Raw genomic sequence first — 18264 nt, forward strand, 5'->3', positions numbered from 1 at the left:
ACATCAACCATCTCGACTTCAGCATTCCTCTCTCTTTCTCGAACCTTCCCTCTCTGAATACACTACCCTCCACTCTCTCCACACCAATCCCAACCTTACTATCAAGCCCACAGACAAAGGGGGTGCTGTGGTAGTGTGGTAGACTGACTGCTACCTTGCTGAGGCCAGATGGCAACTGCCAGACACCTCCTCATACCCCTTGAAGAGGGCGCCATTCTGAATCATCCAAAAACTGTCTCTGACATGATGACTGACCTCATCAACTCTGGAGAACTCCAATCCACTGCCACCAAGCTCACAGTTCCCTTGCCCCGCACTGCTGACGTCAACTTCTACCCAAGATCCACAAACCTGACTGTCTGGGTATGTCCACTATCTCTACCTGCTCCTGCCCCACTGAACTCATGTCCTCATATCTCAATTCCATTCTATTCCCTTGGTTCAGTCCCTTCCCACCTGCATTCACAACACTTCTCATGCTCTCGATCTCCTCAGTAACTTTCAATTCTCTGACTCTGACCTCAACAACTTTTCCTCTTTAAGGGGTAGTCATGGGCCCTGCCATTCCTGTCTCTTCAGTGGCTACATAAAACAATTCACGTTCCAAGCCTTACCCAGTAAAGCTCCTCAACTTTTCCTCTGCTACATTGACGACGGCATTGGTGCTGCTTCATGCACCCATGCTGAGCTCGACAATTTCATTAATTTCCACCCTGCCCTTAAATTCACTTGGTCCATCTCTGACACCTCTCTCCCCTTTCTCAATCTCTCTGTCTCCATCTCTGGAGAAAGACTGTCAACCGACATCTTTTGTAAGCCTACCGATTCTCTTGCTTATCTTACCTATACCTCTTTCCACCCTATCTCCTGTAAAAGCTATTCTTCTCTCTCAATTCTGTCACCTCTGCTGCATCTGTTCCCAGGATGTGCCTTTCCTTTCCAGGACATCAGAGGAGGAGATGTCCTCCTTCTTCAAAGAATGGAGTTTCCCTTCTGCAGTGCTGATCCTGCCTCAGCTGCATCTCCTCCATTTCCCAAACATCCATGCTCACCCTACCTTCCCACCTCCTTAGTGGTGTGTCCCACCTGGCTGATATACACTGCTCCGCATTCACAGGGAATCCTGTAAACACCAGCTGACCTGAATCCCAAATTATCTTTGACCCGCATAAGCTGTGATCTGATCTTTCTTACAGGCCAGGCAGTGGAAACTCACATCAAGGAACGCAGGAGGTGTATATGTTTGGGTTACCCAGAGAAATCGGCTGTAGCAGAACATTGTATTCACAATAGCCATAGGATTGGCTTCAATAGCAAAAAGCTACTGTTCCACACCAGTGGCTTTTGGAACCACCTGATACAGGAAGCCATTGAAATAAAACTAGAGGAAAATAATTTTAACAAAGATGAAGAACTGGAACTTGATCGTAAACAAGGTGGGAGAGCAGAAACCTGACTGGACGAGGACTAACCAATCAGGACAGACGGACTGCAGGGGTCTAAATACCATCAGACTAGTCATTGCCGGCTATCGCCCCTGATGAAGATGGGAGAGATTGACATCGAAACATCACTCATAATCAATATCTGTACCTGGCTGAAAGCTCGGGAAGAATATTTTCGTCATGCAAGCCGTGAAAGCACTAGATCAGATTTAATTTTAATCCCCTTTCCAACATGTTAGCCCATGGCTTCCTCTTGAGCCAAGATGAGGCCACCCTCAGGGAGGAGGAACAACACCGTATGTTCCAGCTGGGTAGAATCCAACCGATGGCAAGAATATTGATTTCTCCTTCCTCTCCTCACTTCCTTTACTCCCCATTCGGGCCTCTTGCTTCTCCTCACCTGCCTATCACTTCCCTGGGTTCCCACTTCCTTCCCTTTCTCCTATGGTCTACTCTCCTCTCCTGTCAGATTCCTTCCTCGCCACTCCTTTACCTTTCCCACCCACCTGGCTTCACCTTTCACCTTCTCACTCTCCTCCCTCCCCTCCTCCTACATTTTTATTCTCACCTCTTCCCTCTTCCTTCTCAGGCCTGAAGAAGGGTCTCAGCCTGCAACACCGACTGTTTAAACAGCTCCACAGATGCTGCCTAACCTGCTGAGTTCCTCCAGCGTTTTGTGTGTGTTGATGTGACAATGGTTGCCTTTATTAGTCAAGGCACTGAAGTCAAAAGTCAGGAAGTTATATTGAAGCTTTATAAAACTTTAGATCTGCTGCATCTGGGCTATTGCATGTAGTTCTGGTTGCCCCACTGTAGGAAAGATGGTGAAGCTTTACCAGGATGCTGCCTGGATTAGAGGGCATGTGCTACAGTAAGAGGTTGGACAAACTCGAATTCTTTCTCTGGAGTGGCAGGGGCTGAGGGGAGATCTGGTAGAGGGTTATAAGATTATGAGGGGCATAGGTAGAGTAGACAGAGAATATCTTCTTCCCAGGGTTGAAAGGTCTAATACATTTAAGATGAGAGGGGGTTAATTTCGAAGGAGATATAAGGGGCAAGTTTTTAAACCAGTGACTGGTGGGTGTCTGGAGTGTGCTGTCTGGGACGGTGGTAGAGGCAGATACATTAAGGGCTTTTAAAGGGTGTTTAGATAGGCAAATGAATGTGAGGACAATGGAAGGATACGGACACTTTGAAGGCTGAAGGGATTAGTCTAATTGGCCATTTGTTACTAATTTGATTTGTTTTGCACAGCATTGTGGGCCGAAGGGCCTGTTCCTGTGCTGTACTGTTCTAAGTTCAAGATCTCTCATAAGTCACATCTGAACCTTAAAAAGAGGGTAACAAGTCCATGTCTGCAGTAATGACCCTTCTTGAGTTAAATCACATCTACTGAGAGTTCACCAGGATTACTTAAAGGAGCTGCTAGACAAAATTCCAGCCCACTGTTGGGTACTACTTCAGTGTTGGCTTCATTCCTGTTCTGTACTTTAGCTGTGGTCCTTTACTCCGGCCTCCATCCCCAATATCCTGATGACCCTCCCAGTGAAAATGAGCACTGAACCTTCCCTGTTCCCAGCTGTCACCTTGTGATGGAGGCTTCAAATCCCAGACAAACACAAGATCTCTGGGAAATTCCCCACCCACCAGATATCAACTGGTTCTCCAGCACACACTGCCCAACCCCCAGTAGCCAAGTCATGGACACAGGTCCTGCCTTGGTCTAGCTTTGGGCCTCTACTAATTCTTAATATTGAAACTGAGGGCATATAAACTAAACAGATTTATTCAGGTTTATTGATCACATGTACGAGGGGTGATTGATAAGTTAGTGGCCTAAGGTAGAAGGAGTCAATTTTAGAAAACCTAGCACATTTACTTTTTCTACATTTACACACTTAGTCCAGTGGTCGTGGAGCATACGGATCCCTTCTTTGTAGAAGTTGGGGTCTTGGACCCCCAGAAGTGGTCCACAGCAGGGCTGGTTGATAAGTTCGTGGCCTACGGTAGAAGGAGGTGAGTTATACACCTCTCATTACATGCACATGCAGTTCAACTCTTTGAGTGATTATGCAGAAAGTTTGAAGTTAATAACATCTTCTACCTTGGGCCACGAACTTATCAATCACCCCTGCTGTGGACCACTTCTGGAGGTTCCAGACGCTGACTCCAACAGAGAAGGATCGGTATGCTCCACGACCGCTGGACTAAGTGTGTAAGTGTAGGAGGGGACTATGTTGAAAATTAAATGTGCTAGGTTTTCTAAAATTGACTCCTTCTGCCTTAGGCAATGAACTTATCAGTCACCCCCCTTATATAGAAATATACAGTGAATGGGTCATTTGCATTAAAAACCAACACACCCAAGGATGTGTTGGGGGCAGCCTGCAAGTGTGCCCACACATTGCAGTGCCAACATACCATGCCCACATTGCCTGGCAGAAAAATACAGAAGAGAACAAAGCAGAACGTACCAAGCAACCAAGCAACAAAAGCGGGATCAGCCCCTTTCCTCCCTCGCTTGTACACACCCATGTACATACTGTACGCAATCCTCTAAGCTCAGCCTCCACCCTCCGGAAGATTTGTGGATTCTTAGACACTGGGCTCTGACTTCCTCACCAGACTAGCAGAGGTTCATAGATTTGGCCATCAGGCCTCAACGTCTGGACCTGATTGACCTTCGGGCTTTGATCAGGATCTCTGACCAACTTTCGATCTTTGGTATTGAGCCAGAACGTGCAGATGATGACGAATAAGGAACCCAGCTGAGGTCCCAAGCTCCAGGCCTTGAAGGCGGGATATACTGAACTCCCTTGCCGTTCTGCTGGCTCAAAACCTGACTGCACCCGCACTGCTGGATTTCGAACGCAAAGCGGAGGTTTTGACTTAGACTTCGACCTAATTTGACCCTTAACTCCCCGCTCTGTCCCTGGGTACAGCTTCCTCTTTTTTTGACTTTTCTGAGTACTTTGATCAGGGTGCTTCAGCTTTGCGGCCTGCAGCGGGCTGACAGTGCGATGCAGAAATGAATTAAACTGAACACTGGGCTCCTGGTCTGATGTTTGTTATTCTACCGTGTGCACTGTCTGCTTACTTTTTTGCCATTTGCGCAATTTGTTCCTTCTTCCCGCATTGGGTGCTTGAAGCTTCCTTGAACGGGTTCTTTGTTTCGTGGCTGCCTACTGAGGACGAATCTCAGAGTTGTATTCTGTATACGTACTTTGATAATAAACGTACTTCGAATCCTTATCCCCAAAACCATTCCTGTCAACCTAAAAAAACCCTAAAAACTAAACCTGAGCCGTAACTTCAATGAAGACCACAGTTCAGCAACATCTTGATTCATGCAATAACTTTCTAAACACTCTAGGCCAATTATAGGCAAACATAACACCTTTATGGCGTTCTCCCTCACTACTGTGTCTTCTGTTTTCTTCTATTTTACCCTGAAGGTGCTAACTCACTATTATTCATATGTTCCCTACGGAAAAGTGATTGGTCTGAAACCTGGATATCGGATTGTGCTTATTCCATTGGGTATCATCAGGGAGGGTATGCTCTGCCAGAGGCAGTGGCTCTGTGTCCAAAGAGCACTCAACTGGGGGCTCAAACTTCTTTCAACATTCAGCAGTGCCTCAGTTTCTTCTTTTGGGTTCGGATGCTTGGTTGAAGTTTACCTAATACCTGACCGTTAAGGCTGATCAGATCCTTTGTGGACATGTGTCGACTCTCAAAATATTTAGCCTGATTCCTTTGTCCAGTTGCCATCAGCATTAGTGAGAGACTGCCCGTTACTCTTATTGCAACATGGACATTTCTTCCTGTGCTTTCAAGGCCCGCAAATGGGGGTCAGGCTCCCATCGGAAAGTAGCCTTAATCCTGAAATTTAAACCCTTCTTTGGTGTTAGATGAAGACATAAACGTAGAACATTGGACTGCACGAAACAGGAACAGGCTCAGCCCCTAGAGTCTGTGCTGAAGCATGGTGCCAAATTAAACTAGAGCAGAAGCAAATAGCACAAGAAACTCAGCTGGACTGGCAGCAACAAGAGCTGGTGGGTGATAGGTGATTTCAGGTGAAGGGGTTGATGGGAAGGCGGGGGGAAGAATGAGAATAATTTAAGAAGCTGGGAGGTGATAGGTGGATGTGGCAAAGGGCTGAAGAAGGTGGGATCTCATTTGACACGATGCTGACGATGAAATAAAGGGAAGGAGGTGACGTGGGGAACTGGTGAAGGAATGAGTGAGATAGCGAGGGCAGGCGAAGGGAGAGTGGTGGGATGATGAAGCTGGTGAGACAAGGTTATAAAAAAGGAGGCATGAGGATAGTGTCTGGAAGATAGCAAAGCCGATGTTCAGACCATAAGGTCAGAGACTATCAAGTGATGCCTCAACCTAGCAGTAGAGAAGACCATGGGCAAACATGTCAGTGTGGCTTTGGGAAGAGTAATTAAAATCAGTAGCTTCTTGGACATCTCGGTGGTAGATCAGACAGTGCGAAGGCACTCCGTGAAGTGATCCCCCAACCTGCGTAATTCCTCCTCTACATTAGTGAGAAGATTCCATTGTCTTCAGCTCCTTGTGACTTCCACCAATCACCTCCCAGCTTCTTATATCATTCCCAGTTCTCTGGCCTTTCTATCACCCCCACCCCACCAAGATCCACCTATCACTTATCAGCTCTTACACCATGGCTCTCCCCCACTGTTCCCCACACACTCTTTTCATATACTGGCTCTCTCCCCTCTTTCTTTCTAGCCCCAATGAAGGGTCTCAACTGTCCTTTTCCATCCATAGATGCTGCCATACTTGATGAGTTCCTCCAGAGAGACACTGAAGCTAGTGGATATGTAAGTGTTTTATTCAGCAAAAATGAGCAACAGGCCTGTTCGACCCAATATTGCGTGACATTTTTATATGCTAAAGAAGTTACAATGTATCTACAGTGCTTCCTCTGAATTACATATAGTTTTCAAATATGTCTTCCAGTGTACCCACACTCCAGACACACCCAAAATGAATGTTAATCCCCACTGATACATATTCTCTCTCACACACACATACACACACTCACTCTCTCTCTGTCACTCCCTCTCTCTCACACTCTCACTCTCTCTCTCACCCCCTCTCTCTCTCACTCTCTCTCATTCTCTCTCTCTCACATACTCTCACTCTCTCTCTCACACTCACTCTCTCTCACTCACTCTCTCTCTCGCTTTCACACACTTTCACTCTCTCTCTCAATCTCACTCTCTCTCACGCTTACTCTCTCTCACACTCTTATTTTCTCTCTGTCACACTCTCTCACACACTCACTCTCTCACTCTCTCTCTCTCACTCTCACTCTCTCACACACTCACTCTCACTCTCTCTCACTCTCTCTCTCACTCTCACTCTCTCTCACTCTCTCCCTCACTCTCTCTTTCTCTCTCTCTCACTCTCTCTCACTCTCTCTCTCTCTCACTTTCTCTCTCACTCTCTCTCTCACTCTCTCTTTCTCTCTCTCTCACTCTCACTCTCTCTCTCTCTCACTCTCTCTTTCTCTCTCTCTCACTCTCTCTTTCTCTCTCTCACTCTCTCTTTCTCTCTCTCTCACTCTCTCTCTCTCACTCTCACTCTCTCTTTCTCTCTCTCTCACTCTCACTCTCTCTTTCTCTCTCTCTCACTCTCTCTCTCTCACTCTCTCACTCTCTCTTTCTCTCTCTCTCACTCTCACTCACTCTCTCTCTCTCTCTCTCTCTCTCTCTCTCTCTCTCTCTCTCTCTCTCTCTCTCTCTCTCTCCCTCTCTCACTCTCACTCTCACTCTCTCTTTCTCTTTCTTCAACCAGCCTGCAGCTCCAGGGAGGTTTTTGTTCAGAGCTGCATTTTAATTTCAATCTACAATCCACGTTCAAATCTGAACAACAGCTGCTGTTGAGGTTAATATCTGCTATATGCCCTAACAGATTTCCAGCTTCTGCAGTGTCTTCTGTCTTGGAATTAAACTCATCCTTCTGCATGCAGATAATCCATATCCCTCCATTCCCTGCATATGCATGTGACTATCAAAAAGCCTCTTTAGTGTCTCTATCGCATCTGCTCCCACTCCCACCCTTAGCAACACATTCCCAACACCTCTTACTCTTGTGTGAGAAAGTTGCCCTGCACATCACCTTGAAACGGTTCTCTCTGGCATTCGTCATTTATACCCTGGGACAGAGATTCTGACTGTCTACTCTATTTGTGCCTCCCAAAATGTTACAAACCTCTATGACAAACCTTACTTGTAACAGAACCAACACAATGTGGTTTTCATATTGGTTAACCTTTAACCAGTACTAACCCTTAATTTACTTATAGGAAGCTGGGCTTCCTATCTCATCATAGTTTACAATTTCATAGCTATTCATGAATAAGAAATAATGATAGATGAAAACAGAAGATGCTGCTGTAAATACTAGTTGGTCAAGCAGGACCTATGGAAAGATCCCCAGACTGGTAATATTAACTATCTCTCTTTCCACGGGGGCTGCCTAACTAGCTGAGAGTTTACAGCATTTTCCGTTTTTACTCCAGATGTACAGCAGATGCAGAATTTTATAAATCATTCTTCCAAACGGAGAGGAGTTAGTTTGATCCACGGGTTGAAGTTTCCCATTTGCTCTGTTTATAACCTCCACTCCAATAGGAAGCCTTTTGTCGAAGAGGTGCACACATTGCAGAAAGAAAGTTTCATTAAAAATTTGGGGTGATAGTATAGTCTCGGTTAATTCAGGTCTGCATTGAGATCGGGTCCATTTTTTAAGACCACAGCTTGCATTTGACAAACGTAAAATTGGAAACAAATTGCTGCAGGCAGCAAATTTGAAAAGCTAGCTCTATCGTCCTTCTCAATTAATAGAGTCAAAGGCTTTTCCAATTATATAGAGCCTAGGTGAGACCATAACTGGAAATTACATCAGTTTTGTTCTCCTGAACTAGGAAAGGATGTAGTTACCACAGAGAAGCAGAGCAAAGATTCACAAGGCTGGTTCTGAGAATTGAGGGCTTGCGTAGTCCGGGTCCAAAATTCATTGAAACTTACAACATTCTTACAGGACTTGATGACCTGGAGCAGGAAGCATGTCTCCTCTGTTTGAGGAATCTAAAAGTAAGGCTACAGCCTCACAGTAACTGGTAAACTATTTAAGACTGAGGTGAGGAGAAATTTCTCCTTGAAGAGGAAGGTGAATCTTGCCCAAAGGGCTGTGCAGGCTCTATCTTTCAGTTCATTTAAATCAGCTTAAGGACAAAGGTAGGTGATAATCAGTGAGAGGTTTACGTGGTTTTGTTTAACCAATGCCGGGAGACTTCATGGAGCCTGATAACACCCAAGGCAGACTATTCCAAATATGCACTATTGTATGATGGGTCTGTGCTGCTTGTTCAACAAAGTCTTTCCACAAATTAAAAATGGAGAACTTTAGGCTTTGATTGAAAGGCATATTTTATGAGCAGAGGCTGTTCTTTAACTTATCCGGAGGACAACTCTAGATAAACTCCTCCCCCAAATTTTTCTGAGCAGCATTTTGCAGACGGGCTCTTTTTGTTGTATCCGGTCTAACGCCTAATTTGATGCAGGATAATCTGTGATTGAGGCGGATTGGGCAGTACTTGGCCACACAGGATGTACCCTAACACAAACAAGAGAAAATCTGCAGATGCTGGAAATCCAAGTAACACACAACAACAAAGTGCTGGAGGAACTCGGCAGCATCTGTGGGAAAGAGTACAGTCGGCGTTTTGGGCCGAGACCCTTCAGCAGGACTTTGTGTGCTACCAGGATGTACCCTGGTTGTTATGGATTTTTCCCATGTTTCTTAGTTCGCTGCACACCATTGTTTAAGTATAGCCAGTGACGTCAGGGGAAAGAGATTTATTTACATTTCATTGAGCAAAAGTAATCAGACTAAGAGTCATGTAGATTTGAGAGGATTGCATAGAAGTGGCGGACTTCACTTATATAATGCTTTAGCCTTCTTTCAGAATTCAGAGCTCCACGTGAATTGCAAGGATGAATTGCAAGTTAGCAAAAAACTTCTGGTCAACTGTAAAAAGTAAGCGGCCAAAACCAAGGCCTTCAGCAATGCATGATAATATGGACAGCAAACTGTTGGGCACATCAAATAGTCTTTACAAATTTGGGAGAGCAATTACAAATAAAGACCCTTTATTTCATGGTAAATATCTGAAGTTGGAAGCACTGAAGAAACCCCTTGAGGTTTCTAAGTTCAATACCCTGTTAGTCAGATTCTTTTCATCTTCAGCAATCTGGTTTGCCATATTTTAGCTTCTTTTCTACACACAGTTCTGCTTTATGCAAATTAAGGGCTCTCCCTTATTCATAAATTCTGATTCCTCCCAGAACAGCTGAGTACTAGATCAAACTCTGCACTAACTGTTGCCTCAAATTACCAGTGGATCCCAATGGTTTATCATTAATGAAGGACACCGGAGAGATCACTTTACCGTCTGCAGCTGTGTTTAAGGATTTCTCAGCATAGACAAAAATCACTCACATCAGATTAATTAAGGATCCTTATCGAGAAGTTATATTATTAAATTCTATATAATTGAGATGGAAATGACATACATGCAGTTGTCAATGATAGAACAAGCTAAGTTTAAAAAGCTTGAATGTGAGATTCTCGGTCATATAGGGTCAGCTCCACTAGCCTTGTCATGTGTAGGACAGGAGGTGGGATCTGAAGACACTGCCATGGGTAGGATAAAAAGAATTTGACTGGAGCTGGTAGGTGGGTATATTTGCCAAAAAGTGAAAGGTTACCAGGGATGTCCAAATATGGAGAATCAAGAGACTGCAGATGAGGTGTGGAACAAAAATCAAGCAGCTGGAGGTCAGTGTAGGCAAAGGAATAGTCAACATTTTGGATTGAGACCGTACATCAGGATCGAGGGTATAAAGGAAAGACAGCCAGTAAAAAGAGGTGAGGCATGGGTTCATGAGCTTTCAGAGCTAGGGTGGAGGAGGGGCAGAGGCTGAGAGGTGATTGGTCAAAACAACAAAAGCTGCAGAGAGGAAGATGATGTGTGGAACCAGATAAGAGAGGAGTGCAGGGCAGCTGGAAAGAGAGAGGAGAGGAGGGGAGAGGAGGGAAGGAGGCTGGAGACAAATTGGATTGAGTGTGAATAATTGACATATGGAACCAGGTAGGGGAAGAGAAAGAAACCAATTCACTTCCCATTCCTATTTCGACATGTCAGTCCATGGCCTCCTCTACTGCCGCGATGAGGCCACACTCGGGTTGGAAGAGGAACACTTTATATTCCATCTGAGTAGTCTCCAACCTGATGGCATGAATATTGATTTCTCAAACTTCTGGTAATGTCCCCCACCCCCCACACCACCTTCACCATTCCCATACCCATTTCCCACTCTTACTTTATCACCTCCCTCTGGTGCCCCTCCCTCTTCCCTTTCTTCCATGGTCTTCCACCCTCTCCTATCAGATTCCCCCTTCTCCAGCCCTTTATCTCTTTCACCAAGCAACCTCCCAGCTCTTTACCTCATCCCTTCCTTCTCCTGGTTTCACTTAACATCAACCATCTTGTACTTCTTCCTCGCCTTCCCTCACCTTCTTGCTTTGACATCTCACCTTTTTCTCTAGTTCTGCTGAAGGGTCTCGGCCCGAAATGTCGACTGTCCGCTCTTTTCTATAGACGCTGCCTGGCCTGCTGAGTTCCTCCAGCATTCTGTGTGTGTTGTAAAGAAACTGATCACTAGGGTGGGAGGATGTGGATGGAAATAAGGATATGAGAAAGAGGAAGGAACAGAGGTTACATGAAATGGAGAATTGAACGTACATTGGGTTGTAGATGACCTACACAGAATACGTTCACGTTTGGTCTTGCCCTGGCAGTGGAAGAGGCTGAGGATGGACAAATTGGTGTAGGAGAGGAGTTGAAATGGCTTGCAACTGGGAGCTTAAGATGGCCATTGTGGACAAGGCCCAGATGCCTGGCAAAGCAGTTGTCCACTTTGTACTTGGTCTTGCCAGTGCAGAGGAGGCGACGTCAAGAGTACCAAATGCAGTAAGCAAGTGCGAATCTCTGCCTCGTCTAGGAGAGTTTTTCGATCCCTGGGTGATGGTGTAGGAGGAGGTGTGGGGCAAGTGTCCCACCTCCTACAGTTGCAAGCAAAACAGCCTGGAAGGGACGGGCAAGGGTGTGGGTGAGCAAACCATGGAGATATGGAGAGTATGAACCCTTGGGAAAGCAGAAGGTGGGTTGAGGGGAAGGAGATGAGACTGGTGGTGGGATTGCGATGCAGCTTACTGAAGTAACAGAGCAGTCTGCTGGATTTGGAGGCTGGCAGGGTGAAAGGTATGGATCAAGGGGACTTTGGTTGAGAGGAGAAGAGCAAGTAATGGAGGAGATGTGAGTGAGGGCTCGGTCAATAACTGTAGACAGGTAGCCACATTTCTAGAAATGGGAGACACTTCACATATCATGGAATGAAACGATGATGTCCTTACAAGAGACAGGGTGAGAGAAGGTGTAAACTAGGTAGCTCGGGGAGTTTATTATCAGTGGATGGTTTGACTCCTGAGATGGAGGCAGAGAGAACCAGAAGGTGGAGAGAGGTGTCAGAAATGTACCAAGTGAACTGGAGGTCAGGATAGAAGTTGATAAAATTGACAACTTCTGCACGTGCAAGAGGCAGTACCAGCACAGTCATCAATTTAGCAGAGGAGTATAGATGGATATTGATGGAAGAAGAGTTAAGGAATGGTGCCAGAGTAGGTTTGGAGCAAGGTCTGTCCCATGTAGCCAATAAAAAGGCAGGCATATCTAAGGCATGTGTGTGCTCATAGCCACACCTCTAATAGGTACAAAGTGATGGGAATAAAAAAAAAAGTTATTCAGGATGAGAACAAGTTCAGCAAGATGGAGGAGAGTGTTAGTAGAGAGAAATAGGTTGGATGTGATCTAGAAAAGAATGGAGGGCCTTAAGTTCTTCCTAACAGAAAATGGAGGAATACAAGCACTGGACATCCAGGGTGAAGATGAGGTGGTGGGGCCAAGGAATTGGAAGTTGTTAAAATGGTATAAAACATATGAAGTGTCCAGGATGTAGGTGGGATCCAAATTATCAAGGGAGGACAAGTTAGAGTTGAGGTAAGAGGAGATGAATTCAGTGGGACAAGTGTAGACATATGGAATGGGCCTATCAGAGCAGTTTTGTGTGTAGATCTTTGGAAGGAAGAACTACCATGTTGGAGGCTGTGAGGGAAGATGAGATTAGATCTATGTTACAATGAAGATAGAAGCCTGCAGTTCATTGGTGAAGCCATAATCCAAGTTTAAGCAGTCCAAGAGCATTTGCCTAGGCTCTACAAGGTAGAGAAGGGAATGTAATCAGATCTTCCCTGTTCTGGAGGAATAAAAGACTTAAGGTGCTGGGTGGCATGTTCCTATAAGGCCATAAGACATAGGGACTGAATTATGCCACTCAGCCTATCTAGTCTGCTCTTTCATTCAATGTTAGCTGTCAACCCTGTTCTCCCACCTTCTCCTCATAACCTTTAATACCCTTACTAATCAAAAACCTATCAGCCTCTCCTTTAGATATACCCAATGATTTGGCTTACATGGCCATTTTTTAGCAGTGAAATCCATAGATCAGAACCCTCTGGCTAAGGAGAGTCCTCTTCATCTCTGTTCTAAAGGGGCATCTTTCTATTCTGAGGTCCAGCTAGGATCCCCGGAAAGCCCCCTCACGGGTGAAGTGGCAATTCCAGACCAAACTTGAATCACTGAAGGATGCTTGACAGTTGTGGCAGGACTTCAATACAATCATCTCTTATAAAGTTAAATCAAGTGACATAGGTGAAATGGGGGCAGCGCTTCCATTTGAGCTCAGTGCCTTCTATGACCATCAAATCATGGAGGAACCATCATGAACTCCCACATCCCTGGTGATCCTGTGATTTCAGTCCCTGAAGCCAATGTGCGAGCAGCCTTCAGAAGGTTGAACCCACAAAAAGCATTGGATCCAGATGGGGTGTCTGGCTGAGTATCAAAGACCCGAGCTGATGAACTGCCTGGTATGTTCACTGAGGTCTTTAACCTCTCACTTTGGTGGGCTGAGGTACCCAGCTGATTCAAGCAGGCTTCATTTATACTGGTGCCCAAGAAGCACCCGATGACCTGCCCCAGTTACTATTGTCAGTAGCGCTTACATCCACAGTGGTGAAGTATTTTGAGAAGCTGGTGATGAAACATATAACTCTTGCCTGAGAGGCGATTTAGATCTGCTCAGATTTGCCTACAGGAGCAACAGGTCCACAGCAGATGCCATCTCATTGACTCGTCACTCAATCCTGGAACATCAGGACAGCAAAGATACATACATCAGGATGCTCTTTATCAATTACAGCTCAGCATTTAACACTCAAAACTAATCAGTAAACTCAAAGATCTTGGCCTCGATACGTCCTTGTGGCAATTGGATCCTGGATGTCATTACTTGCAGACCCCAGTCAGCTATGATTGACAACATCTCCTCCAGGATCTCTATCAGCACAGGTGCACCACAAGGCTGTGTGCTTAGTTCCCTGCTCTACTCACTTTACTCTTATAACTGTGAAGCTAAGCACAGCTCCAATGCCATATTCAAGTTTGCTGATGACACCCCTGTCATAGGCTAATTCAAATTTGTGATGAATCAGTATAGAGAAGGGAGATTGAAAATCTGGCTAAGTATTGTCATAACAACAATCTCTTACTCAATGTCAGCAAGACCAAGGACCTGATATTGACTTCAGGAGAAGGAAACCAGAGGTGCATGAGCCAGTCCTTATCAGAGGACCAGTGGTGCAGGGAGTTAGCAACTTTAAATTTCTATATGTAATTATTTCAGAAGACCTGTCCTGGGCCCAGCACATAGTGCAATTACGGAGAAAGCAAGCAGCACCTCCAATTCCTTGGGAGTTTGTGGAGATTTGACATGACACCTAAAACTTTAGCACATTTTTATAGATGTGTAGTAGAGAGTATATTGACTGGCTGCATGGAAACACCAATGCCTTTGAACTGAAAGTACGATAAAAATTGATGGATATGACTCAATATATCATGGTAAAGCCCTCCCAAACTTTGAGTGCATCTACATGAAACGCTGTAACATCTATATCAGGGACCCCCACCACCCAGGACATGCTCCCTTCTCACTGCTGCCATCAGGAAGAAGGTACAGGAGTCTCAGGACTCACACCAGCAGGTTCACCACCATCCTGCTCCTGAACCAAAGGGGATAACTTCACTCAATTTCATTTGCCCCATCATTGAAATGTTCCCACTACCAATTGACTCACTTTCAAGGAGACTTCATCTCATGTTTTCAATATTTATTGCTTATTTATTTATTATTAATATTTCTTCTTTTTGTACTTGCACAGTTTGCACCCAGTTGGGTGCCAGTTGAATGCCCCAGTTGGGTGGTATTTTGTGGATTCTGTTATGATCATTATTCTGTTGATTTATGGAGTATGCCTACAAGACAATAAATCTCAGGGTTGCATCTGGTGACATATATGTATGTAATTTGATAATAAATTTACTTTCAACTTTGCCCTGTAATCCGAGACTTTTGGAAACATCCTTCCTGTATTCGGTATGTTTTAATGAGATCTCCCCTAAACTCCCAACAAGTTCTGGTCCAGAGCCATCAAAGCTCCTGTGGACTGTCTCCAATGTCTTAGATATGGGGCCCAAAACTGCTCACAACACGTCAAATGCGGTTTGACCAATGCCTGCTCTGAGTTCCTGATTTGCATGTTTTGCATACAGAGGCAAAGGAAAAGAACTCAGGGTCTCTCCGTGTATGTTTTCATCTTGAAAATAATAGAGTGAATTTAAAGGGTGTGAAGATTTGACAGAAGGGAAGGGAAAGGTTTTCAGTGTTGGGTCATTCAGTTATACATTATGGAAACTGTTCTTTGACCCAACCTATTCGTGTTGACCAAGATGGAGATGATGGGGTGAGTGAATGATGAGGATGGAGAAGATTTGGAAGGTATTGATAAAACCGGGAGTAAAAGGCCGGAAGGGAGTGTTAGAGATGAAAGGTGTGGGAAGCAACGTGGTAACGGGAAGGTGGTGCAAAAAGCAAAGGGAAAACAGGAAGCCCAGTTTATTGTCATGGCCTAATTCTGCTCCTATGTCTTATGGTCATATACACAAGTATGTGTATGCACAGACTCAACTGCACATAGCACTAAAAATACAACATTCCCAAAGACATGTTATACAAGTTTATGCCAAGAAAGAACACAATTAAAACCAAAAGAGTTCTATCTTAATACGAAGTGGTCATAGAGTTGTTATTAGGGTTTAGTGGTGAGGGGTGTGCCCGATGATTCAAACAGTGAATGGTTGAAAGGCGATAGGTGTAGTATAATATTTAAAACTTCTGTATCTCCCGCCCTATGTCGGCTGTACGAAGACGGTATGGTCCGGGTAACTGGGATATTTGATGACAAATGTTGCCTTTTTTTTAGGGAGTGTCTCAAGTAAGTACTTTGGACGGTGGGGAGGCAGACGCTGAGGGGGAAGATGACAGAGGTGGGGTGTGCGGTACAAAGAGGAGTTTTAAATAGGAAGCGGTGATATGCTCCTTACCAATTCCTTAACTTCCTTTCTTCTTCCCCTTTCCTCGTCTTCCCACCTCAACCTCGCCCACCCCACTGTGCTTCCTCTCCCTGGTCCGTTTTTTTTAACCTGTTTCAATTCCGGGCGCTTTGAACGCATCCTGTGATTGGGAACTGTGGGATTTATTATCCACCCACAAACTTTGTAACATGGGAGCCGTGGGGTCTGAGTCCTGCTTCCCCATTGGTTAGTGGCGCTGCACCTGCCTCTGGTGTTGGATGGGCTCGCGTGTCCCAGGCTGGTCTGCCCGCTGCACTGCCGTGGTATGGTGCGGGAGGAAAGGAGGCGGCGTGATTAAAGAAAGAAGGCACGGAGAATGAAGAGGAGTAAGGCCAAAGCTCCCCGCCCCAGGGACAGGATGCTAGTAACGGCCTAGTCGGAGGTAATTACAATCTTTGTCACGCTGAGCTTTTGTACGCAGGCTGCTGTAAAAGATGAACAGCGAGAGGATGGAGCTGGTGCAGCGAGTCTCCCTGTCATGTAGGAAAGCGATGAGAGAGGTTCACAGATGGGCTGGGCTTTTTGTTAATTTTTTTTTTAGCAGCTTGCGGTCACTTCTGATTCAGAACAAGCAAATAAGAGGCTTGAAATAAAGAGAGTGGGGGAAGCAGATGGGAGTAGTCAGAGATGGAAAAATTCTAGGGGTAATAGGAAAGACGGGAAGTAATTAGATCAGGATGTGAAATGCCCCTGTTTAAGGACACACAGTAAGAAATGGTATCAATTATCACAGGAAGGATTCTTACGCGCTGAAAGGGTCGGTGGCCGATTATGTTGTGAATTCTCAGCGGCGGTGTTGTAGACGTGATAGGCACTGTGTGTGGTAATGCAGCAGTGTCGCTGGGAAGATGAACTGGGATGGGATGCTACATCATAGGCCTGGTCGCTTCACTTGGCCGCTTCCAGTATCCTTCACATACAAATCTCATTACAATGTGGTGTCAGCTCTTCCCAGGGCAGTCGGCTGTGGAAAGCTGTTAGCATTTCGGAGCTGAACTAAAACATGTTATTGGAACCCTATATATAGCATTATAGGGGCATGTGCATTATAGACCGTACATACAGATAAAGATAGAAAATATTGGAAACATTCAGTAGAAAGAGAACCACACAGATAAAGCTTCAGGTCAAAGAACCTTAGTCATTTAAAGTCTACTAACACATTGTCCTGAATATGATGCATTCAAATTCTTGTGTGTGTGACTTTGTGAGAGTGTATATAAGTGTGAGGAAATTATTGTGAATTTCTGGATGGGAAAGGTTGTAGGTATGAGGGAAATGAGTGCACGATTGTCTATGTGTGAATCTCTGAGGTGTGTGAGTGAGAAAATCGCCCCGAAATTGGACAATGGCATTTCCGTTGCGCTCAGTGGGGGCTGCTTACATCGTTACTACAAATCTGAAGCCACGGAAACGCGAAATTGGAAGATATGATTATTGTAATGTACCGTCTGTTCCTATGATTTTAAACGCCGGGTTATGCATGCCACAGACCGCGGCCTTCGTGTTCTGGCCCAAGGGGAGAGGGCGAGCGCTTTTTACGGGATCTCTGGACGATAAGGTGAAAAACGCGAGGAAGAGAGAATGAATCTCCAGGGAAGTCCCCCTTTCCCCCAACAATAATTACTCTTCCACCCTAAGTCTGGGTTTTGCGCAGGGCTAAAGGCACCAATTCTTTATGCCCAAAAATACTTATGAAAGGAATTTTGAGGAAGCAAACATGTTTTATTTTAAGCTATACATGAATATTGCAAGTCATAATTTGGTCATTAAACATTTAAAAAGAACAGTGCATGTTCATGATATTGATTACATGTAGGAAATAGGCTAGCTAAAAGAAACCCTGTTAGCCTGAATGATACTAGATGTTTTTTTTCATGCAGTAAGGGTGTGGGTGGTATTCAGGGTGTCCCTGGCAAACATATATTTCCATAGGCATAACAGCCCTTGTAAAGATGGGGAGGTAATCCCTGTAGTGAAGGTGATTCTACAATGGGTGTGGAATTCTAAGATTTCCACCCAGTGACTGAAGGAACAGTAAACCATTTTGGAGGAGAGCATAGGAATGGTGGCCTGTCAGTAAACCTGTGGCCTTGCCTTTATTGGTGATCGAGCCCATGAACT

At 45.0% G+C, this 18264-nt stretch overlaps 1 protein-coding gene across 5 annotated transcripts in view; it reads left to right on the top strand.

The window, feature by feature from the left end:
* The first annotated feature begins 16366 nt into the window (after window positions 1-16366).
* Window positions 16367-18264, top strand: part of slc45a1 (solute carrier family 45 member 1) — a 29426-nt gene continuing 27528 nt past the window's right edge. For all 5 annotated transcript variants that reach the window (XM_059952085.1, XM_059952084.1, XM_059952087.1 and 2 more), the window contains exon 1: window positions 16367-16522. The gene's annotated coding sequence lies outside the window, so the exon portion shown is untranslated. The remainder of the gene's footprint in view (window positions 16523-18264) is intronic.

Source organism: Hypanus sabinus, chromosome 27 (assembly GCF_030144855.1).
Source record: "Hypanus sabinus isolate sHypSab1 chromosome 27, sHypSab1.hap1, whole genome shotgun sequence".
In the NCBI taxonomy this organism is placed as follows: domain Eukaryota; kingdom Metazoa; phylum Chordata; class Chondrichthyes; order Myliobatiformes; family Dasyatidae; genus Hypanus; species Hypanus sabinus.